Here is a 24903-nt window from a genome sequence, read left to right as displayed (position 1 = left end):
CCCCCACTTTCCCAGCTCCCTCAAGCTTCCTTCCCCTCTTCGACCTCCACTACCAGTGTCCGGCCCGGGAAAGACACCTCTAATGCTCAACCTGAGCTTCTCCTCGAAGTGCATTGCTATTGTCGACACTCGTGTCTTCCGCCGAGGTCCGAGCGCCAAATATCTTATGCCATTCATGTCAAATAAAACCATTTAACTGCAGCTTCTCTTTGTCGTGAGTCTCTCCAGGTTGAAATCACTTTAAAACTCATCTATGTTAGATTTAAACAAAATTTAAAATTTAGTCTTTAAAATTTGATTTTTGATTTATCTAGCTGTTCTTAAAAATATACATATTTTTGCCCTACAAAAATATAACAAACTCTGAGCTCAAATTTCCCAAGCTTTGCAAACATTTACGTTTCACTTGGTTCCATTTGTCAGGATTCAGTTTTACTGTGTTTCTTTTTGTATTTAGTGTTTCTGGTTTCTTTTGGTTTAAGTTTATTGTTTTCACGTATTGTCCTGTTCTCTGTGCCTCTGTCATCATTCACTTCTCCTCAGTCTATCTCTTGTCTGCCTGCCATACCCATCTACACCTGCCCCAAGGTTTGCAATCATTCTCACCTGTGCCCACTTCCCCTAATTACCTCCTGTCTTTAAAACCCGGTCATCTCCTCCACTTACTCACTGGTCCGTTGTCGCTTCATGCGCTGTCTAGTTGGCCCTCTCGTCTTGTGTCTCAGGGTTGCTTGTCTCTCGTTCCTGGATTCTGTTATGTTTAGTTTTGCTGCCATGTTAGCCTTTGTTTTGTGTTTATTGTAAATGAATTACTTTCTTTTCCTTTTTGAAAATTAGTCTGCACACTGGGTTCATCTTCCTTCTCCATCCATCATGACCCCATTTCTATATTAAAACTGACCAAAATAAAATAATGCTGTGTTCTAACCTTAATCAATGACATTATATTTCTATATTTAACTTTAAACCTTTCAGAAATCAGCTTACATGCGTATTTAGAGGAACAGAAATCCTAAACGAACTTTTGTAGCTGTTTCTATCAGCCTAACACTCCACGAAGAAAAACCTCACAGTCCCTGTCAAACATTGCATTTCTGTGGCAAGCAAAAATCAAATCTGTACTTGGAGGAGTAGTTTCAATCTTTTTTCCTTTTCTTTTTTGTTTTTGTAATTCCATCTCTTCTCGTCTCAGAACAATCTGCCACCTCGCTCTGTCGCCCCTTTCTCTCTCATTAGATCAAAGCTCTACCCAGATCTATTGTTGCATTGTGTAGTTGAGCAGGACTGCCTGCACAGAATAACAAAGAAACACTCATCTCACACACACGCACACAGCATGCATGGGTGCACACACATACACTAGTGATTGTGTTCTGGGCGCCTTCATTTACATCTAATATGCAATCATTAGCAGATGGTACCTTACATGTCATGGAGATTACAACTCTGTCCAAAATCTCACTATCGTTTCAACGTCTTCTTACGTAACAGGCAATCTGGGGTTTTACTCTGCTGCTGACAGCAAATCAAGATTATAACACTTTATATTAAAGGCTTAACATTCCTTGAAGGAATGCATATTACCCACTGCCTTTCTTGCCAAAGATTTTGCCTGACACCATCTTATGTTAAAAAATGATGATGATATAGCTGTTTTGGTAGTTTGGTTTGACTCCAAAAAGTACCGTAATCTGTTGTAGATGCACAGCCCACGAATGCTTTCTGCAAGTTATTAAAATTCATCCAATGGTTCATGAGATTTGCTAAATTTGCTAAAAGACAGACAAACAGACACACACACACACACACAAACACACAGGCTAAACATTATTGCCTGTCTCTTATTTTTCAGTGGCAGGCAATAATTAAAGGAGACCACCTTTTCAGCTCCACATTTGCTGCTTTTGCAGATCTGCACATGTTGAGCCACCAAGGAAGACTAAATAAATTAGCTGTCTGTTTCACACTTACATGCACATACTCGTGATAAAATTTAAAAATATGTGAACCATTGTTTATTTTGATAAAAAAAAAATTTAAAAAGTGAACGTCCAAGTCTAAATACAATTAAATGGATTTTCTTTCCAGGCTCGCTTAAAGCATAAAACTCTATGTTCATGTTTACCCACAAACAAAGACAAAGGATAAAACATCCTCTGCTTTCTGGGTTCAGACAATCATCTATTGTGAAGCTCCAGCTCAAGGCCACCCTCCCCTCTGTTTCTCCCATTTTTATAACAAAAAGGGGAGTCAGTCTGCTAATTCCTCCTCTCCCACTGCCATCTGAGTAAAGAGCGTCTTTGAAAATGACTTTCGCTGGAACTGCAGCACGCAGCCTTGAAAGTCACACTGGCACAAAGGCAACCAGTGTGGGTTTTTGTTCTTGGTTGGTGAGAGGGGAGAGGCTTGATACTGATGGAAAATAACCACAGGCTTTAATTTTTTTTTGAAGTGATGCTGATGATTTTTGAACTATTTCAACAAAGTTATAGAAAATCCTGGAGGACATAAAAACTGGCATTTTACTTATTTCTGGTGGTGTTTAGTTAAGGGTTTTTTTGGTATTACTGTTAGGAAGTGACAATATTTGACAGAATTCTTTTCAAATATAAAATAATGGGTGAAATTTAGGCTTTTATTTCAAGAATAATGGAGGAAAAAAACAACTTTTAGTGCAAAATAGTTGACGTCTTTGGTCTGTTTTACAGAGTGCCATTACATTATTTATAGCTCGTAGTCCATTGTCCAATTCTTACTGTTTCAGTCTCACTCACTTGTTTTCAGCTGCAGGAAACTGTTAGTGTCAGGAAAAAGCTACAGCAAACCTGCCTGACACTCCAACAGGGCATGTGTGTAACAGGACTGGTGTTGTTGCTTTTTATGGTTACCGTAGATGGCTTTTTTCTCTCCTCTTTTAAATGTTTTTTTTAAACTGAAGAACTAAAAAAGCCTTTTGGATGAGAGGTGAAACATCTTCAAGACACAAAAGAAAAAGCCTGGTTCCTTTTTGTTCACCCATTTAGAGTTTTTATCAGTTTACACACAAACTGCAGCACTACTAAACCTGAACAGATAAACCAAACTCTGATCGGAAACAGGGCTCTTTAGCAGCCATGGTACCCTTTGAAAACCACCTCAATAAGAAATGGACAGGCCGTGGCGTTCACTTAGTTGCAATCTACAACATCATCACTAGAAGTCATTGAACCCTAAACTTTTCTTTAGGTTCCACTCAAAACCTTTGACTGTTTTTCTTTTTCTTTTTTTTTAGAAATGCTAAACTCAAAAACACAAGAAAATATATTTGCTAATGAACTGTATTTGTCGTGTTTTTGTTTGGCTCAACAGCTTTTATGCTTTATGTTTGTTTCCAAATGGTTTATTAAATTTGGACTGAAATCTGAAAAATCAGCTCAAGTATGCACTTTATATTCTGTTTTCAGAATACTGAACAGATCAAAAGAGACTGAACATGTAGCGTTCCTGCAGTCTTGTTCTTCCCCGTGCCCTGCACCATCTAACTCTACACGTGTTTGTCATTATGTCTTTTTCTCAGACTGTATTTCAGTGATTTCTCATCTGACCTTGATTCGTGTTATGTAGTTAAACTGAACCTGTTGTGATAGCAACAGTAAGAAGAGAAAACAGTTCACATTACTGTGGGTGAAAACAGAAAATACAGAGAATTTATCTTGTTATGATAATCAAACACTGATGCCAAACGTTGCTGCTGATGTTTTAGACTCTGAACCGGAGAAATATGGGCACATAGGGGGTTTAATCTTTGCAGGTTTTTTGGAGGAAATATAACTGGTTGGGCCAAAACAATCACTTTTGTCCAGATTGAAATCTTTCAACCGCTGTTGAAGAAATTTCTGTTGCTCGTCAAAAAGTGCGGCTTCACATCTTGCCTTGATCACAAACTTTCCCCCTTGGCGTTTTATTGTCACCAGCTGCTGAAAGGTGGACGACAATGTTTTTACCTGTGGGTGTGTTAATTTGTTTGTAGTGTTGGAAACGTGTAGATATTTAATGAAACTCTCAGAAAGTATTCATAAGATGAACATCAACTGAATGTTTTCTGCCCAATTCAAAAAAGCCAGCAGAGTTAATTGAACTTAGCAAAAACAAAACTGGTAACAACTCAGTCAGTTTTACATATATATTGAGCAAAAATTTGGTGTGGTTGTAGCTGATACTCATCCTCAACTTACACTTTAAAGGCCAACTGATCACACAAGATTTGTGTCTAAAACTTTGTCATTAACTATTGATGTCAACCCTGTCTGACTGTCTGACTATTAGCCAAATATCTCCTGAACCACTGGACAGATTTTAATGAAACTCTCAGATATTTATCATTAGATGTACATCTACAACTGATTATCTTTGGATGTCAACCCAATTTATGAATGCTGCCATAGCCAGTTGACTTTAGCAAACACAAACAATGCTAAAATTCAGTAAATGTGACACATATTTACCTTAAATTTGGTGTGGTAGTTACTGAGCATCATACCCAACACATAGAGCATTGTGCAATATTTGCACTACTTGCAATATTCATGAGATCACACTTCAACAGTATGTTTAAGGTTGGATCAAAATAGCTATAACTTCTCAACATAAGATGATCATAGCTTAAATCTCCAGCATGAAAGGCACTGGGCGACATCCATTACCTAAAGAAAGGCAAGGACTTTTATTGATATGTATTTTTTAAGTAAATTACTGAATAAATATGATAAAATAACTCTAAATGAGTTGCTAAGCTTACCAAGTCTAAGTAGAGGGTGAGAGTTTTTACGTGTTTTTAAAATGTATTCAATTTTTACAACATAAACTGACATATTTATATCCCTGATTCAAGGGTTTCCAAAGGATGTAGAAGTTTAAGAACAAGAAGATGACCAACTTTTAGGATGCTCTTTGAAATCTTATTGTCTTGATTGCTCAAACTTGATTAAAAGTTGTGAAGTATGTTTAAAGAGTTGTGGACTAAAACCATCCTTATCCACCACAGCCTGGAAATTGAAGTCAATCGAGTTCAGTTCACTGTGGGACACACATATTAAGTGCACAACCTCCCAATGGACTTCAGTGACCTTTCAGATCAATCGAGTGTAGCCTCTTTGAAAGAGAAAAAAAAATCAATATGTGTTTTGCTTGATTCATTCAGTGATGCTGAACGACTGATTCCGAATAAAAAACCTCCCCAGGCTAACTCGAAAGAGTAAAGGAAAAAAAAAACATTTTTTTTCATCAGTCACTTCAATTAGTCAGTTTTATTGCTAGCACATGCTTGGGCTCACATTTACAGAAAATCTCAGCATTTTATTGTTTCCATAAAAACCCAGGCTGCCTGTTGTGTTTAACCGGTGCAGTGTGTGTGACTGATGTTCTGAAGCCGCCTCAGTTGGACGCCTACCTGCTGGGAGACAGAATTTAAGGAGCAACAATCTGAGCGAGGCTGCATATAAAAGTCCACACCTATTACCAGAACTCAGTAATAAAATGTGCACTTGGACTCTGGATAGACATCAAAGTGTGACACGACATGAATACCTAGCAATGAATAATTTAGCTTTTTTCTACAATGAAAGAAAGATTTCTTATACAAAAAAATGACCCTGTGATGTTTTGGTCTATATTATCAGATGGTTTAAGACCAAATGCAGTGGAGTCTGAATTTTCTGCCCCCACAAAAATAATTTAGTTTGTTCTAAAATATGTTCTGTGTCCACAAGCTTGTTTTCAGAAATAATAAAATTAGTATCCAATGCCAACTATGAGTCATCCATGTTATAGAATTAAAGAGGATGTCTCAATCAGGTGCTTGTGTTCCATGAGATCATTAGAGTTTCTAGTTTTTTACCGACACACTAATCTTTTTCACAGTGCAGAGATATCATCATATATCATCAATGTCCCTCCATCAATATGAACAGTAATGATTTTCAGTTTGCTGTTATTTGTTTTGGTAAATCTAAATTGTCCCTAGGTGTGAGTGAGACAACTTGTTTCAATCAAACATTTGTGTTATCAAGTAACTTTGTGCTTTGAGTCTGCTGATCAGTTGCTACTTGGTAAGTCAAAGTTAATGCCCAAACAACTGACAATAAAAATTTTCTCCATTACAAAGACAGAAAAGGCCTTGCTTTATCTGGTTGGCAATGTTACTTTTGCAATTGAAAACAGTGAATTTTCTTGTAGTATTTTTTATTGATTTATCAAAAGCATTTGACACTGTAAATCCTCACATTCTGATACGAAAACTTTGAGTATGGATTTCATGGTATTGTTTATAAATGGTTAAATAGTTACATTTCAGGTTGCAATTCAAACAGAGCTAAGATACTTTGTGGAGTTCCTTAAGGCTCCGTCCTTGGGCCATTATTATTTTTGATTTATATAAATGATTTAGCTAATACTTCTAATGTTCTTTCACCAATTATGTTTGCTGATGATACTACGTTGTTTCTTTCTCATCCAAATTTTGATTCATTTTTGAAAAATGCTAATCTTGGTCTGACTGTCTATGCTTCATGGTTTAGATTAAATAAATTATCTTAAAATTTAAAAAAACTCCAACTTCATGTTCATATTTTATTCAGTTTTTTCACACACACACACACACACACACACACAGACACATAAAAATCATGATGCATTATACAGCTAATTAATTCTTTTAGAAGGAGCCTGGTCACAAAAAAATTTCATACAATTTTAAAACATTTAAATTTTAGCATTATATAAACAACGTACCACCACCTAAAAAAATAAACACACAAAACTAATGAGTGATTTGCCGTTACTAGTGATCACAAATATATAAACAAAGTAATTTCAACATAAATTATTTTTTAAAAATGGAGATGAATTTTAATCCTTTTATGCTGACATCAAGCTTAAAGCTTTTAACTTTATGATATTTAGTGGTAAAATGTCTTATTTTGAAAAATGTTTAATTAATGAACTATAATTGCCACTTTTTATTGTCACATTATTTCTATTTTATAATTTTGTTTAAGTGTTTTTTTATAATTATTATTTTTATATGATTATGTTTTCAATGTTATGATTTTTTGTTTTCTTGGATTTGTGTTATTTTTTATTATATGCTTTTGAGTGGCTTTATATAAGCCCTTTGGGCTTTTGCCTATTCCTGCACTGCTATAATTATTGTTCTTTTGTATTTTTATCTGTAGTTTTATTTGTGCATAAATAAACTAAACTAAACTAAACTAAAAAAAAAAAGACTATCTTTGTGATTCTGACTAGTCAAGAACTGGAACAACCCCTGGTGGACTCACCTGATCCACCAGGGGTTGGGTGTTAGCAGCTTCACTACCTGTACTTTACACAGCAACACCAGCAATGTCTAGATGGGAAAAAAGTGAAAACAAACAAAAGCCTAGCAATTCTGGATCAAATGCATATCACCGTACACCTATCATAACAGTTTTAAACTAAGATAATCTTATAATAAAAAGAGATGGAGTTTTGGTAAAACCTTGAAACCTTGTGCAATTTCACACAATATTGCAAAATTTTGTGCTACTACCACACCAAACTTTAGCTCAATATCAGTAAAACTGACCGAGTTTGTGTTGGCTAAGGTTGATTAGCTGTAGTGGCCATTTTGAATCAGGTTGATTCCAGTGCTGTTTGAAATGTTCACCAATGCACTGTATAGTGCCTTAGAAACTTACCGCTGCAGAAGCTTTGTACCAGTATCTTCTGTCAAGCTGTCAGAGCCGTGGACATGCACACTCACCCATAACATGCTTCCCCTGTCCTCTGAACTTCTGTCTAAGAACTCACTTTTTAAATCAAACATCAGACAAAAATTGTAATTGCACCTTATTAGATAATGTAATTGCCTTTCATTCGTCACTATCTCTTTTGTGCAACAGTGTGCTTCTGATCTTTAATCTCTGCCTTGCTGCTCGAGTCATTTTCAAGCTGCCTATTTTGCTGTTGCTGTTGTTTCTGTTAATTGTTGTGTGCATATGCATCAAAATGACATTTTGTTCAACTGCATGCCCTGTATGTAACTGAGAGATAAGGTTGAGATAAGTGGCTGTGGCTCTTAACTTGACTCCTCCATGAAAATTTCTCACCTATTCTCCAGTCAGATTTGCAGATTTTCACATTTGTTGCTTTGATAAATGCACGTTTATTGTACGTTGTTGATTCATCTTAAGTGATTTCTTAAACAGTTTGTTCTTTTATTTATTTATTTATTTATTTTAACAACAGTTTGTTCTAATTTGATCTGATCATTCTTTTAGGAGTTATCTTCAATAATTCTTATTTTAATTTTGTTGCATATTTTGTATATTTTGTCTACTAATTTCAGCTTTTTGTTTGGTTCCTTATGAGCAGTCAAGTGTGTGACATTATATTATTTTTTCCACTCTTCAGTAGTTTTAATGTTGTACTTGAACATTAATGGTCCATTGTTTTGTAACTCTGGTCTGTAGACTCGTAGATTTGTTGTTTTTCAATATAAAAGCCCTCCCCCCGCCTACCGCACCCCTCCGTGCAGCGTTTTGTGCAAACAGTGAGAGGAGAACGAGTTGGCTGCAAAACTGAGTGTCTGAATAATCTTGAATTAAACCATTTGTTTCGAAGAGCTGTTTTTTATATTCTGCTCATTTATTTGTTCAAGGTCTGACATCACCGTCCTTCCTGTCCAAACACACAAAGTGGAAACAAAAAGGGAAAGGCTGGAGAGACTAATGAGCACCTCTAGCCCAACCTCACAGCCACAAGCTTGTGTAGCAACCTGCTCACTTGGGACACATATCAAAGGGGGTTGGGGGAGCTGTTATCTGGAGGTGCATTGACAGACCCCTGCTGCTGCTGTCCCGCTCATTAATCCCCTCCTCCGCCCTCCCTCCATCGCTTCTCATCCTCAGCACTTGTCACTATGCTGTCAGCTGCCTGCTCAGCTGTAGACACCAGGACCTGCCTGGGGACCGGATGCATGGCAGGGATGGAAGACAGAAATGCAAACAGAAAGAAAGACGAAACACAAAGGAAACAAGACTTTGAGGTGTAAGCCAGGATTTGCAGTTGTAGCACGCAACAGAGATCTACTTCTATGAACTGAAATCCGCTTTGTAAACTCTGTTGTTCTCTTGGCACAGTTGAGAGTACAAAGTGAACCTGGAGCAGAAAATGGTGCTCGGTAAAAGCTGTCTTTTTTTACTGCAGAGCCAGAAAGAGAAAAGGGAAAAGGAGGAGCAAGTAGCAACCTGGTGTCCTGCCAGGAGACACAGCAGGGTTTGATCAATCCATGACAGACGGGACACGAGTAAGGCAGCAGACTGGACCCGCTGACTGCTGCCTTCGCTCATTAGGAGTGTGATCACAAGGAGCAAATACATGTCAGTCATGTAAGAAGCAGTATGAGATTACAATGTAAATGAATGGGTTGAAGAAAAAAAATAAAACAAGCAAAGATGTAGTTTTGAATTTTTTGCTTTGTTTTAGTTTTGATTTTGGGTTATAGTAGCAGAAAATTGGACCATTCACCTCAAAATAAAAAAAGGTAAACAACAAAACAATAAGACATATTCAATTCTGTAAAACATTAATGAAATGCTAAAATTAATCTCCTTAATGTTTCAAAAGGGCAGGATTTTTAAATCAATGTTCACTAAAATCTGATTTGGTTTTTTAAATTTCATACAAGAGACAACTTGAATGGTGAAGAGTAGGAGAGTGCATTGAGGCAGCTTTCCTCTGGAGGCTGAAAGTAAACGAAAAGACCTTGAAAGTCAAAAAGGACTGGAAGCCTCAGAGAGATACAGCTCTGTAAAGGCTTCATGAAACAAGGCTTTGATTTATATGCTTGCTGTAAAAATACTAACAAGCTCACAATGACAAAGCTCACATGCTGAGGATAAACTGTCACAGTATTCAACAGATTCATAAAGTTTGGCATTTTTATTGTTTATATCAGAGGAGGTAGTCTGGTTATTTATAAATGAGTTGGTTTCAGAGAAATTCCTCCTGAGGGAGAAACTGAATGTGAAAGCTAAAGTTTCTGAATATTTGAGGGTTTTTTTTACATTTCACTTAATACTAGCAATAAACACTCAAGGGTAAAACTTAAAACAAATCTAAATAAAAGCAGGAATCTTTGCCAATCTATTATTTAATTAATTCATTCTAGCTTACTCTTTACTCATGCTGTCCTTAAACACATTACCAACAAATCCAGCAACATGTCGTACATACAGAACTGCAGACAGCTTTTCACTGAAACATGCTGAGTAAAACCAGTCTGGCTTATATTTTTTTAGATTGCAGGATGAGCTGGTTATTTATTTTCACTTTGAGTTACAGAAAGATACAGTCTGGATGTCTGTTTTTCATCTTCCACTAGATTTTTTTTTCCATCTTAGAGATAGGACACCAGCTAGAAAACTGGAAGGAACCAGAATTACTAGTGTATTTTTGTACACAGTATACTTTAAGCAACTTATTCAGATTTTTGACTTGGGGTTCTGTTGAAAAGTTATGAAGAATTAATACCTTATCTTTTGTACATAGGTCTTTGAACCACCCCAGTTTTGAAACAGTTTAAGTTTGACCGGACTGCCAAGGTAACAGCTAATCATAGTGGGTCCAAAACCAAAGTATAGAGTTGTGGTCTAAAAACAGCACTGACCTTAAACATTTTAATGAGGTTTGTGTGAATGCTATTTTAGAGAAAGTGTTGGCGGAATTTGGGGAGACCATGGATAAGGACTTTTGGTTGGCTTCAAAGAGTTTGGTTAGTTTAGTTGGGGAACTGCTGACCTGGACTGGGAATATTGTCAGACTGTGGAAGAAGCACTTTGAGGATCTCCTTAATCCAGTCACCATGTCCACCTTTAAGGAGTGCCAGGGGTTTATGCGATTCTCCCTGAGATGCTGAAGGCTCTGGACATTGTGAAGCTGTCATGATTGACACGTCTCCTATACATATATCATATAGAGGGCTGGGACAATGCCTGTGGAGTAGCAGTCTGGAATGGTGGTTCCAATTTTTAAAATTGGGGGTCGAATGTGAACCAACTGTTGAGGGATCACACTTCTCAGCCTTTGACTTTCTTGTCTACATGTGTTTTGTTGATCTGGAGAAGCTTATGACTGTGTTCCCTGGGGAGGCATTATGTGGGGGTGTGCTGTTAGAGAATGGAGTGCTCCAATCACTTTTAACCCTCCTGTAGCCTTCGGGTCAAATTGACCCAAAGGTACAAGGGCTTTTCTTCCTCTCTTCAGTTACGAGGGTTTCAGGAGTGTTAAGAGATACCTGATCCCCATATAACCACGGCAAGAACTGTGTCTGCATCTTTAGCACAAAGTCAAGCTTGTTACTGGTGCTGGTTGGACTCCACCAGAGCTATCCCTTGTCTTCAATCCTGTTTGTGGTGTCGAGGGTGAGTCTCTACCACAAGTGGAGGAGTTCATGTATCTGGGAGTCTTGAAGTGATGGTAGGAGGAAGTGGGAGCTGGATCAAAGAATTGAGAATTGCTTTGGTCTGCATTGAGGTGAAGAAAGTGTTGATTCAGAAGCTCTCAATTTACTGGTCTGTTTATGTTCTATAGGTTGAGAAGCTCGATCATCCGGGAGAGGCTCAGAGTAGAGCCGCTGCTCCTTCACATCGAGAGGAGCCAGTTGAGGTGGCTTGGGCATCTGATTAGGATGCCTCCTGGACACCTACCTGGTTATTTGTTCCGATCATGTCCCACTGGGAGGAGGCCCAGGGGAAGACCCAGGACACGATGGAGAAACTATGTTTCTCAGCTTGCCTGGGAATGCCTTGGGATTCCCCCGGAGGAGCTGGCCCAAGTGGTTGGGGAGAGGGAAGTCTGGGCTTCTCTGCTTAGGCTGCTGCCCCCGCGACCTGACCCCGGATAAGCGGAAGAAAACGGATAGATGGATGGATGTTTATGTTCTAACTCTCACCTATGGTTATGAGGTATGGATCAAGTCCAAAAGAACAAGAAAATTTAGAATTACTAATTAACCTAACATGCGTGTTTCTGGAAACTGGAGTATCATGACAAAACCCAGCATGTGCAGGAGAACATGTAAACTCCACACAGAAAGGCCATGAGACGGACCTGCGATCTTCTTGCTGTGAGGTAACAGCTCTAACCTTTGCTGCTGTGCCATTACAAATAAACATGTGTTTTTAAAGTATTAGGCAGATGACAGTAAAACTTAACTCTATTGTCTTTACAGGTTGTCCTGCTTTTACTTTTTATTTTGCAGTAACATGTAGCATCTCAAACCAGTGTGAGCTTTTTTTCGGTTTCAGGGTTGAGTTTTTAGTTATAATTGGCTCTATAGAAACCCATCTGTAATAAAAAAGCTTTGTTCATAACTGAGGTTTTCAACATTTCCATTCCCACAAAAATAAAACATTGCTGTTTTCTTAAGCAGTATATGCTTCGATTCTCTGATCAGTCTGTTTTATTGTTTGTTCCTGACCACAGTTAGCTTTTGTCATCATCCCAACACTTGTTTGCCTTTTAACCAACCTGTCCACAGACTGCTCTCTGCTATCCTTGTCTCTGCATTATTTAATTTGTGAAAATATCACTGAAAGTCAACTGGACTTGTGTGCATGAGTTCTTTCTGAGCCATGATAGTAAATAACACATTTCTGAACAAAATTTAATGACGACCTCATGCTGAGTTGAAATGCCACTCTGATAAAAAAAAAATAAAAAAACAAAAAGCAAAAAAATAAAACCATCGAAACTTCCTTGCAAATTGCTGGTAAATACTAGTACTTTAATATTTTTATGTTGAACTTTTGTTTTTTTATGTTAAATAGCAATCAGTCATAAAGAGAATGTCAAAACATGCTTCTTGTTCAGGAACATGCAGTACAATCACTGTATATATTTTTTGCCTATACAAAAACAATATTTTTTGATAGATGCACAATCTACTTTTGGGTTATGTTGTTTTGTTTTATGGATATCTCTGTTTCAGAAGACTTGTCATTGGCATTAAAAAATTTTTGTATTTTATTTTTTTTTGTCAGCCAATCATTTGGATGGGATTTACCCCTTTTTAAATTAAAGTAGCATCCCTTGAAAGAATGTGTATCCTTTGTTGCCTTGCCTGCCAAATAAAAAAAAAAGACCTTTTGCAATATACGAGCCTTAAGTATGTGTTGGAAATGACTCTCCGAAACTCCGAAAAGATTTTAGCTCAATATTTGTAAAACTGACAGCACTTCCAAACTTGAATCTATTTCTCAACTCCTTTTGAAAAGGTTTCTTTATTCAATTACTCTATTACACTTTGAAGTATTTGGTGAAGTATAGGCAATTATAGTTCTTGGTACAAATTTGTAAAAGTTGTTAAATTAAATGCCACTGATCCCTCCATCCATCCAGCCAGCCATCCAAACATCCGTCAATACATACAAACATATATACATACAGTACATTGTCACAGTTTCCCTGTTCCTGCCACGCCTCCGGTCACAGCCTCTCTGTTCCTGCCTCGCCACCTGATCTCATTCCCCAGCAATCAACCTGATCATGCTCACCTGTTCCTGGTCTCTCTTAAGCTCACGCTTCACTTCACTCAGTGCCAGATTATTGAACGGTTTGCCAAGTAGATGTCTAGCGTTATACCACAGCCCATGCCTGATTCCTCGATCCTGACCTCTTGCCTGACCTACAAATCACGACCCTTGCCTGCTCCTTGCCTGATACCGCTACTGACTCTGATCTCTGGCTCTCGGCCTCATGTCTGTTCACTGGACTTTGCTTACTGGTTCGTATCGATTTGGATTTGGCTTCTGCTCTCTGATCTCCTGGCTTTTTATGGACTCTCCCGTTAGCCCGCTCCCTGCACCGAAAGACCCCCACCCTTTATCTGCCCACAGTCCCCGGTGGTCTTATCTGCTGTTCCTAGAGCTAGCATCTCTCTTAGCCAAACAGTGACAATAAAATCCTTAAAACTTTGTTGGTGTCTGTCTGCTCTGAATCTAAACACACCGAGCCTTGTCATACATATATACATACATACAAGCATACATACATAAATTCAGAACTTTGCCTTTTGGCTCACGTCCTTTACTGAAAAAGCTAATAGAAAGACTGCATTATTGCAGATGAAGCCCCCACTAAAGGGTTTATCTCTCACGCCATCCAATCTTCTCATTTAGAGGCAGAGACTCACCACAAAACAGGAAGGAGTATTCCACCTTTTGCCATTCGAGACCCATGGCTTCAGACTTGGAGGAGCTGGCTTTGATCTCACCTAGTTTGGCATCTTTGCACTAGCTCCCTGTTTACTTTGAAATGTAGTTTAAGATTTTATTGTTTGTGAAAATGTGACAATGAAGAATGTTGAAATGTGCAAAAAAGAGATATTGCAAAGAAAAAAACTAAAATGTTGCCCATATTTCCCACACTGCAGAGATGTGCAGCTGTGGCTGTAGATCCTATATATGAGCCTGGGAAATCCTGCAAGCCTAAAAATGATGTTGAGGGTATCTTGTATTTGTAAAACGGATGCAGTGGGCTCCTACACAACGGTGTGTGATTAGTTAGGAGTGAAAACAGTTTGTGAACGTGTAAATGTGTAATTATGAAAAACGGGGCTTACCACTCTAACTTTATCTGCACATGTGATACACAGGAGTGTAATTTACATCTAAATATAAATTATATAATTATATTCACATCAACAAATCATCAGACTAAAAGGAAAGAAATTAAATATTTTGCAGATTCAAACAGAGAAATTATTCCTGCTGCTGTAATTAAAAGGAACTCACTTTACATTCAGTTAGGAGCCCATTATGATTTATTTAAGCACTGGCTGTCTCTAGCAAAGACAGCAAAGTCACACATTTTTGGTATTATTTGCATAATTGTTCAATAGAAAAACAGAAGAAATAGTCCAAATCATTAAACAACTGTTTCACAAGTCGATGACGCAGCAAAAGATAATCCACAGGATTATTTTTCTTGTTGGATTGCAGACGGAGGAACTTTGTGTGCAGGTTCCTTTCAGAACATTGCAGGAGTCAGAACAGTGTAGCTCTGAGGGATTATCAGGTGTTGACACTGAGACATCCTCTGCTGCAGCACCATCATCTCTCTCTGTTTAAAGCTTATCCAACAACTTGTTTATAACAGACAGTAATCCAAACCTCCACATGTAAAGCCTAAAGTCATCTAACTTGTCTGTTTCTTCATCACATCTCATTTCACACTTTCTACTCACTCTGCTCCACAACATGCTTTTCTGCAGCTGGACAGTAATTTAACCTGATTGGTTTCATTCTGCTTTTGTGGCATGTGTGGGAAGCATGCCGTGTGTTTAAGCTTGCCAAGCTCAAAGTGAGCAGACCTCCACCTGCTTTGAGTGTGTGATTTGGTGCTTGCAGGGGTGTACCTGGTAGCAACAGAATCGTATCTGTAAAAAATAAAAAAAATAAAAAAAATCCCACATTCAGCTTTATTTGGAACACGTTGCCAGAGTTACTGTTGCAGCAGCAGCAGCCTGGTTAAATATCAAATGTTGTCAGAAACGGAGCTGAGCGCCTCTACCAACATCTGTGCAGATGAAACCCATCCAAAATACCAGCTGTTCACATTATTGGATTGTCAAGAAGGACAACTTCATTGTGGCTAAATATTTTTTGAAAAAAGCCCTCTTGGATGTTGTACTGTGATTCTCTTTGCAACTTGTACACATTTAAAAGATCAAACCTATGCAATTCCTGGACAACAAAATGCCAGACAGCTCCTGTCTCACTCAAAAAGGTCTCCATATGCAACTTAATCTTTTAGTAAAGCTCTTAAATCAAAGTACAATTTAAAGAATAAATCATGTTAGCATAACCGAACATCATTCTTTAGTTCACTTAAATAACTTAGAAGCAGAAATGAACAGTTAACAGTAGCTTCTCAATAATTACAGAAGACTGATCAAGCCCATGAAGTCACAGGCAATAATTCACTTTTTCTTGGTTGTTCTGTATTGTTAAAGCCATTTCTGCAATCAAAATGATAAAAAAAAAAATTGGCTTATTGTAGTTCCTATTTATAAACACATTTTTCTAAAGTGAAAACAATTTTCCCAAACCAACATTTTAAATAATGAGCTTTTAAAGAAATATAGGCCATTTATTTATCTACTTTTCATATAAATGTAGGAAAAACAAACAACTTTTTTTGCAAAAACAATCTACATTTTTTAAAACTCTTAGGTGAATACTTTTAGATGTACTTGGTAAGTACATATTTACCATACTTGGTATTGAGAAACTGCCTTAGTATTGGGGCTCCATTGATTATTGTTTTATATTTGCACTTGTGTACGCTCTTAACTCGAGGTTAGGATACTCAGAGTTGATTGAATTGATTGTGAAAGCCAAAGTAAAAACTCAAAGTTTCCCCAAGTGTGTTGAACCTGCTCTACTGGAATACCACCCAGAAGACAAACCTCTGGGTTACATCACTGCTGCCACATCATGAGAACCTTTGCTGTCTGTTAACACTGCTTTTAAAAAAAAAAGAACCTAAAACTAAATAAAAAAAACCAAAACAACAAATTAGGTTAAAAAGTAAATCAGAACTCTGGTATGCCAGTAGCTGGGATGGATGTGCTTACATGTACTGTAGGCCTACCCTAATTGTTTTAATGTATATACAGTGTATAAGCCAACAAATTATTAATAATGACAAAACAAAACAAAGTAACAAAACCTGAAACAGGGGTATTCAAGAAAGCAGATTATGTTAAATCTCTGAGGAAGTGAATCCTGAGTTTAGGGAAACTGTGTTTTCTGTTCCAAAAGAGAGATTAACTAAACTGAGTCTATCACCTCAGTAAACAGACTCTGTGAAGTAAACCTGATCACTGGCAGGTTTTATATAAAAACCCAGAGTTTGTGCCGTTCTCCTCCTACCTGAAGCAAACTGTCTAACATGAGTTATTCATTTTTAATCAATCTTTCTGATATCAAAGCAGATTTACTTTGTAATACCTGACATCAGGAGAGGTATTTTCCAACCTAAATTGAATGTGCTCATATATACAGTATATATATATTTGTCGAAATAGTATTGCTTTTCATCAGATTCACTCGTTTATCTTAATATCATTCTCCGGTTGCACATATCCAGTATAACGCCTTAGATGTGCACTCTTTTCAGAAGAAACTGAGCTATAACTTGCAGAAACTCTTGCTGACTAATCACCACAAAAATTAAGACAAAAAATTTCCATTAATTTGATCTTCTTTATTCACTCCATGTACAAATGCAGCAGTTAGGATTTGTTACATTGTTCCAACCATTAACATCTTTCACCTGGGCAAATACAACACCTTCACTGGAGTTCCAGTTATAGATTTTCTGTCTCCTTTTACCTGATTTCATTGTCCATATTCAAAATTCCCTTCTGTGTTTTTTTAATCGTTCCAAGGAGATGCTGCCTGTGTGAGACAGCATCAGTTCTCTATTTCTAACTGACAGTGAAAACAACAAAATTAGTATTCCGATTATTTAAAAATCGGTTCTATCTAAATAAAAGATACTGTGTTTATTCATGTAATAAAATATGGAGATTCTCATGGAGATGTTGTGATCGCATAATAAAATCCAATAGCGTATCAAATATCAGTTGTAAATGTGTAAATTTGGAAATCATGTTTAAGTTAAAATCATTTGTTAAGGCAATGCCAAGTTTAGTTATATCTTTAGTAAACAACCTGTCTTTCCTAAAAAAAATAAAAGAAATTATGAATCTTCACTCAATAGCAACTATGTTTGATCAGGATCATTTTGCATTTATCGCTGTCATTACTTGATTTAATGTAAGCAGTGTTTTTAAGGTTCGTCAGAGGAACAGTTGAAGCTTTGGGGGATGAACAGAGCTGTTTTTCTCCTCTGTTTACATGTGAGGCAGGCGGAAGCAGATCCAGAATTAATTACAGCACAAAACAAAAAGTTTAGAAAGTTAAATCATGAGAAACTCCACTGGGGAAAATAACACCTGTCACAGTTGGAACAGTAAACAGCAAATCATTATTTTCCAAATGAAAACTAATGAGAGATACTATATAATGACAAAGAGAGAGACTGAGTCTAACAGGACTGCAAAACAAAACAAGAATTCTTGGGAAATTTCGCTCCACTTTTTCAGAGTTAATTGTGTCATTTGGTAAAAGACAGCAAACTGCAATGCTGATCCCACAGAAATGTCTTATGATTCGTTTTACTCTGCACAGCGCCTAAACACCTCATGTGATCAATGGCAAAAATAGGTTTTGTGTTCTTTAGGGTCATTTAGTGTTCGGAATATCCTGAAAAATAATTATTGAATGCTGACGAGTTGCTGTTGCTTTGAATCCACTTCAATGTTTTCGCAATCAATTCAAACTGAGCTGCAACCCATTTTTGTTTCTAAATCATTTCATAGTAAATCCTGCGCTTTCATTCATGCATGATAATCATGCATGATATTTTAACAGTTCACCAATAAAGCAGAACAAAGACAAAAAAGCAAAACAGTAAACCCAAAGTTGGATGAAAACACAACCTCCATGGTCAGGTGATCATTTCTCTCATTCCCTCAAACCTCCTTACACCACCCATGTTACTAATTTATAAGAATATTTTGTAAATCTTCCCAAAATGCCTAAAAGGATCTTACACCTTTAGCAAAGTCAAATTTAAATAGCAAAAAAAAAAATCTATCACCTTGTGGTAAAGATACAAATAAACATATTGTTGCCCATATAGTTGTGGTGTAAAGGACTGTGGATGAACAACACATCTCCCACTATCCTCAGCAGTGCTTTCACCAGTTTGTTTTTATTACAGCTGTGTTTGACTGCAGTCATTTACATTATAAAACCATTTTTGTGTTTTGTGTTTGTGTTTGGTAAAATAAAAATAAATACAGCTCAGGAATTTTTTTTCAGGTGTTGACTCACATAAATGTTACCTTACTGCTGTACGTTCAAGTATTTATTTTCAAACACGTTTGGCTGTGATTAGTTTTTATCTTGCTTAAAGGAAAGTTCACCTGACCCCACATTGCTGTTGCACAGATGCTTTTTCCAAAAATACAACATGGCAGTTCCTATAAACTGGGTCCTGCTGGCTTCAATTCCCAAGAACGAGGGGAAGCAAAGACACTTGGTCTATTATCTTAATACATGTCAGTGAAGTCAACCCAATTCAACATGGCAGCACCCGTAAAACAAGATTCTGTGGTTTCATTTCTGAACAAGAGAAGAATGTAGGATACTTTGTCTACTGTTATCTTATACGGTTAATGGTCTGAATAGTGATATCTGACAAATTCATTACAATTTCAAACACTTTTGAGCACTTTAATTTAAAAAAAAATCTGGCACTTTTAAAGCCTTGAAGTTATATGACATGAGTCCAAGCATTTTCAAAAATGTCATGGTACAATTCACACAGCTGATGCGTCTCAAAAGGATAATTGACAATATGTCACTGTGAAACAGTTCCCTGTGTGTTAAACATGAAGGTACTGCTCACATTTAAAATTGACTCAAAGTGTGAAGGGCTCTTCATCGAGTGTTAGTTTATGACTAGCTGAAAGTGTGAAGAGTGTGTAGAGAGCTGCAGAAGTGTCGACAGTGCCTGATCAGGTCACTGGAACTGACCAATCGCAGCAGACTGGACATTTCCAGAAGGGGGTTGGCCCTCAGGTTTTTGTTTAATGTAAAAAAGGAGAATCAAAATGTGCTCAGGAATAAGTTTTGGATAAAAATTATACTTTAACACATGCGGTTCGAAACCTTTTGTTGCTCTCCCCCATGAAAAGTGTTTGTTTGTTTGTTTGTCTGTTTGTTAACAAGATATCTTATTAACCACTGAACAGATTTTCGCAATTCTCAGAAAGTAATCACTGGGTTCACATCTGCAACTTTTGGAGTCAACCCGATTGAAGATGGCCGACAAAGCTAATTGAAGTTAGCAAACAATAAAATGGTTTTAACTCGGCCAGTTTTTCAGACATTGAACTAAAATTTTATGTAGAAGTAGCTGAAAGTCATCCCAACTTATACACTGAGTGCTAACACATTGCACAAAGTTTGTATTTAAAACACTGGTAACAGGGGGCAGACATTATACAAGAATATACTGTATATCTTTCTCTTTAAAATGGGTTTAGTTCTTATAATTTGACCTCTATATCCATCACAGATAGCTGCAAAAGTGGAAAAATTGATTTTGTAGTGAAATGTGGTGGATTCGGATGGTTCGGTGTGTATATATTCTTTCATTTTATCTGTTTGTATTACCATTTGAACATATTTTAAATCAAACCTTTATGTGAATTAATTTTTGTATCTGTCCCCATATTGTCCAGGACTGTGCAAGAAGAGATGGTACCTTTATGATGAACTAAACAAAAAAAAAAATTCAACACATTTCCAAAACATTTCTTTCCTTAGTGCTTTTTAAATGTCCCTCGAAAGATTGAAAATGCTGTGCATCTTGATTTATGTCAGCTGCAGGTGCAATTGTCTAAAAAAAAAAAGCAATCTCTGAACATATCAGATCCAGCTGGAGGCTGAGTTTACGTGAAGTACATCTGTACTTGAAAATAAAGGGTGTATGCTGCGAGTGTGATATTTTTATATCTCATTAATCTTAGTTTCTTTGTTTGCTCCTATGGCATGAGCAGCTGTGATCAGCCCTCAATAGAAGCGGGCTGCACAAGCATCTGGATGCAGGCATGCAGACACTTACAGATGCTGTAAAGAACACAAGCATATGTGCATACAGCACACACACTGAGCCAGATGATCAATCTGTAGCCTGCAAGGAGCCATGTGTTACACTGATGTGGATTAAGATACTGCTTTTGCAGACAAAAGGAGTCAAGCTCCTCTGAGTGGAACTCTCATCTGTAGATAAGCGAGATCTCAACACCTCAGCCTTATTCACCGTCTCTTCCTGCCAGGGAATCTCTGATATCTCCACGGTGGTAATGACAGATAAATAATCCAAAGGATATCCAGGCATACTTCTAACATCAGGCTGTGACCTACTGTGCCAAGATGTTCCAAAGACATGTGTGGCTCAAATGAATGGATAAAAGATGCAGGTTGTCCGTCTGCGCCCCCCCCTCCACATCACACATCACTCCAGCAATCACCTATGAGCTTAACACTTCCACCATATACATTTCTCTCTCCGTCCCTGTAGAGGTATCGCTGTTTCTGGAGATCAGCGCAGATAAATAATGCATGCTGCTCACAGACGTGGCACGACTGCTGAATGCTCATGGAAACAGTGCAGTGCTTTTCCAGCAGCACTTTCAAAGCATTCCTGAATTTAACAGCAACATTTAACACCTTTTGTGCTTTTAGTTCATCTGGAAAATCTGCTCTTGCACTTTAAAAGAAAAAAGGTGGGAAAAGCCCATTTTGAATGGTTAATATGAGCCATAAACCTTCTGCTGATGCTCCGATATGTACACACCATGCCTTTACACTCTCAACTTAAGCTGCACCTGAACTTCTTTACGTCCACACTCACACCTGAACATCCGCTTTGAGCATATAGAAAGCTTAGGAAATCACCTTACAGAAAAGCAAGGAAATGCCTCACCTGTACGTGTGTGCTTGTTATCCTCTGTCCGGGCTGTGTGTTGAAGCGCAGCGCTGAAACTTCTGTCTCACTGGATGAATCTCCCCTCCTTCTTTACTCTCATCCCACCTCTTTTCTCTTCCCACCCTCCCCTCTCTGCCTCTCTCAATCTGCTCTCCCACCCTCCGAGTTCGTTTTTTTTTTAATTTTTTTTTTTCTTATCCCCCATCACCGTTTCTTCTCCATCTGTCTCCTTCCCCCCTCTTCTTCCCTCCACCTGCTGCTGATGTTAGCTTTGAAGATTTATAAAGCCATCCCCAAAGGCTACCAAAACACACACACACGCAATATTTATATTTATGGATGAATGTTTTTGCCGTGAAAGCTGAGATCTGATTTCAGAGGTTTCAGAGGTGCAATGCGTACCACTGCAGTGGAAGCTGCTGCCGAGAGCCACTCAGATATGATGCTCTGTTAACCCAGATCCTGTGTTTGCTGGTGTGTCTGCATGTGTGTTTACAGATAAATTGGTGGGGAGGAGCAGCCGTGCCATAAGAACCACTGTGGCGACGGGCTGCCAACTTCCTCCCCTCTGCTCATTGTTGGGAGTCATTATCTCACCTCTGGGAGGCTGGGGAAGTGAGGGGAAGGAAGTGAGGGGTGAAGACACAAAAACATGTAATGCCCTGAAACTGAAATTCATCCCACTCAGTCTTCCTTTTATAATCTCATTCAAATTCAACAGTCTGTTGCTCACTCATATTTAAATGAGCACTTGACTAAATCCCTCCTGTGCTTTTTTTGCTTTTCTTGGCCAGCACTTGGCAGGCTGCCGCGCTCTGTTGCATCCCAGCTTACAGGACACTCCTCGGCAAACTGCCGCGTTCTTTGTGCTTTGGCCAACACGCAGATATAGAGTTAAAAGAGTGGGCAGTGCAATGAGGCTAAACAGAGCTAATGTCAGACGGGAAGCATGCGTCAGCTCTGACCAGGACGGTAATGAAGCGAGCAGCCAACAAAGCTCAGGACTCTAACACTGACAGAGGGTTCTGTTTACTCATTTCTAGGATTCTTGGAGGACTTCACACACAACCACAAAACAACCTTGGAAACCTTGGATGGCACTAATTACAAACAACTAAAGGAATGAGGTTCAGTGTAAAAGTATGTGTTTGCCAAATCTTTGTTGAGCTGGGTTTAAAGGTATAAAAAAATCATTTTGAAAAGCTCAGTTTCTCATTTAAGTTGTGCTTCAGACTCATAAGAAAAAGAACTTCCTTTGATTCTTTTTGAATTTTTTTTTCATCTGTAGAGGTGTGATCCATCCATCCATCCATCCATCCATCCATCCATCCATCCATTCATTCATCTATGGCTCACTTCATGAAATGGCATCGCCATTACACACAGTCAAACAATAAAGTATCAACCATTTGCTTCATGTTAGTTTTGTATCCCAATTCGACAAGTTATGACTTATCTCCATAGTTGATTTTCTGGATTCCTCTTGGACCATAGATTCATATCTTACAGTATTAATTTTAACAATTCAACCTCATGTCACATATTGGTGACCCAGCTCTAGCATTCTAAAATTATGGAAACTAAACCGAGAAGTGTTTGAAATGCCTACAATTTTGCAACTAGTTTGAGAGACAACTTTTGAACATGTTCAAAAAGAATCGACCCCCAAGGACATTTTGAGACATCTTGGAATCATTGTCTCGAATGCCGTTCTTCAATAGTCGCACCCCTGCAAAACACTAGTTTAAAGCATCCAAAATGCAGTTATACCAGATCATTAAACTACCTGAAAGTGAGGCCAAAGAAAGCTCATTTTAGCTGTTTGTACCAGCTGTCATTACCCACAGCTAATGACTTTTGATAAGACTTAGAATGCAGACTGATAAATTGATAGCTACAATTTTTGGCTCCACTTATTTCCTACAACAGACCAGTGTGTCATCTGCATCTCTGTATACAATGTCCTAAATCTTTCTATCAGTCCCTGATTCCATTCAATCCCCACTCATAAGCACAAACCCACAATACTTGATCTCCCACATTTTGTGCAGTCACTTATTCCCAACCCAGGGACTCTTTTTCTGGCAGAGGAATGTAGCCTCAGACTTGAAGGTGCTGAACTTCATCCTGTACTTTCAGTGGCTGCTAAAGCAAACAAGACTACACTGTCTGCAAAAAGCAGCATAAAATCCAAATCCTCCAACTTTGTAAAACCTTTTCCCACTAGTTGTTTTTAAACATTCTGTCAATGAAAGTTATGAACAACAATAAGAGCATTGTTGTTTACAGCTGATCCTAATTTGCAATAGTTTGATCTAGGACACACTAACAGCTCCTTCACAGAATAGCCATCTTTCCATGTACTGGCCTCCTCTTCCCAGCTGTGCCCTTCAGATTTTTCAATATCCGTAACTTCAAGATGCCAAAGTATAAATCATGTTTCATTTATAAGAGACACTGTAAACATTTTAATGAGCAGATTTAGGATAAGTGATCAAAATAATCTCTGGTTCAATGACAGTTATTTTATAATTATCAAACAAAGAAATGCTCCTGGACTTTAACAAAGAAAACAAAAGACTCTTTGGACTGGACTTTATATGGATCTTTAAGCGACAAACACACTAAATTTATTAGGATCTTCAAAATGTGATTGCTAGCTCACCATGATTATTGATCACTTAAATTATCCTTCTAAATTTAAGTTAAATTCTTTTCAAACTCCATTTCACAAGGCAGTTTTTCTGAATCATTGAAATTGTATCAAATAGCATAGTGATACAAATGATGCCAATATTTTTATCAATGGTTTTATCTCTACTATGTCAATTTTTGATTCCAATAACATATCTCACGTTGAAGAGGAAGAGAATTTAGCTCCAGGTTTACATCATTTTGCTTAACAGATTTTTTTTTCTTTTTATCCTATTTCTGTTTCACAAGTTCAAAAGCTCTGTTGATCTTAGACTGATCTTCGTCTCCTGGTCATGAAAGTATAGATTCTTACATTTTAAAAATAGCTCCTGATTTTATTGCCAAACCCACTGTTTCAATTTTTAATTTGAGTCTGTCCTCCAGTGCCATTCCACTCATCTGGAAATGAGCCCTGGTACTCCCACTTTTAAAAGGAGGAGACCCCTCAGATTTAAATAATTACTGTCCAATCTCCAGACCATCAGTGCTGGGTAAAGTATTTGAATCCCTTATAAATTATTAACTGAAACATTTCTCTCATATAATCAGACAGGTTTT

At 37.7% G+C, this 24903-nt stretch overlaps 1 protein-coding gene across 1 annotated transcript in view; it reads right to left on the bottom strand.

Moving 5' to 3' along the window:
• Nucleotides 1–21739, bottom strand: part of c1qtnf4 (C1q and TNF related 4) — a 65561-nt gene extending 43822 nt beyond the window's left edge. Inside the window, exon 1 of the mRNA XM_017435027.3 lies at nucleotides 21649–21739. The gene's annotated coding sequence lies outside the window, so the exon portion shown is untranslated. The remainder of the gene's footprint in view (nucleotides 1–21648) is intronic.
• Nucleotides 21740–24903: the final 3164 nt, after the last annotated feature.

The sequence above is a fragment of the Kryptolebias marmoratus genome, linkage group LG15 (genome assembly GCF_001649575.2).
Source record: "Kryptolebias marmoratus isolate JLee-2015 linkage group LG15, ASM164957v2, whole genome shotgun sequence".
Lineage (NCBI taxonomy): Eukaryota > Metazoa > Chordata > Actinopteri > Cyprinodontiformes > Rivulidae > Kryptolebias > Kryptolebias marmoratus.
This window is presented reverse-complemented; position numbering and strand designations above follow the sequence as displayed.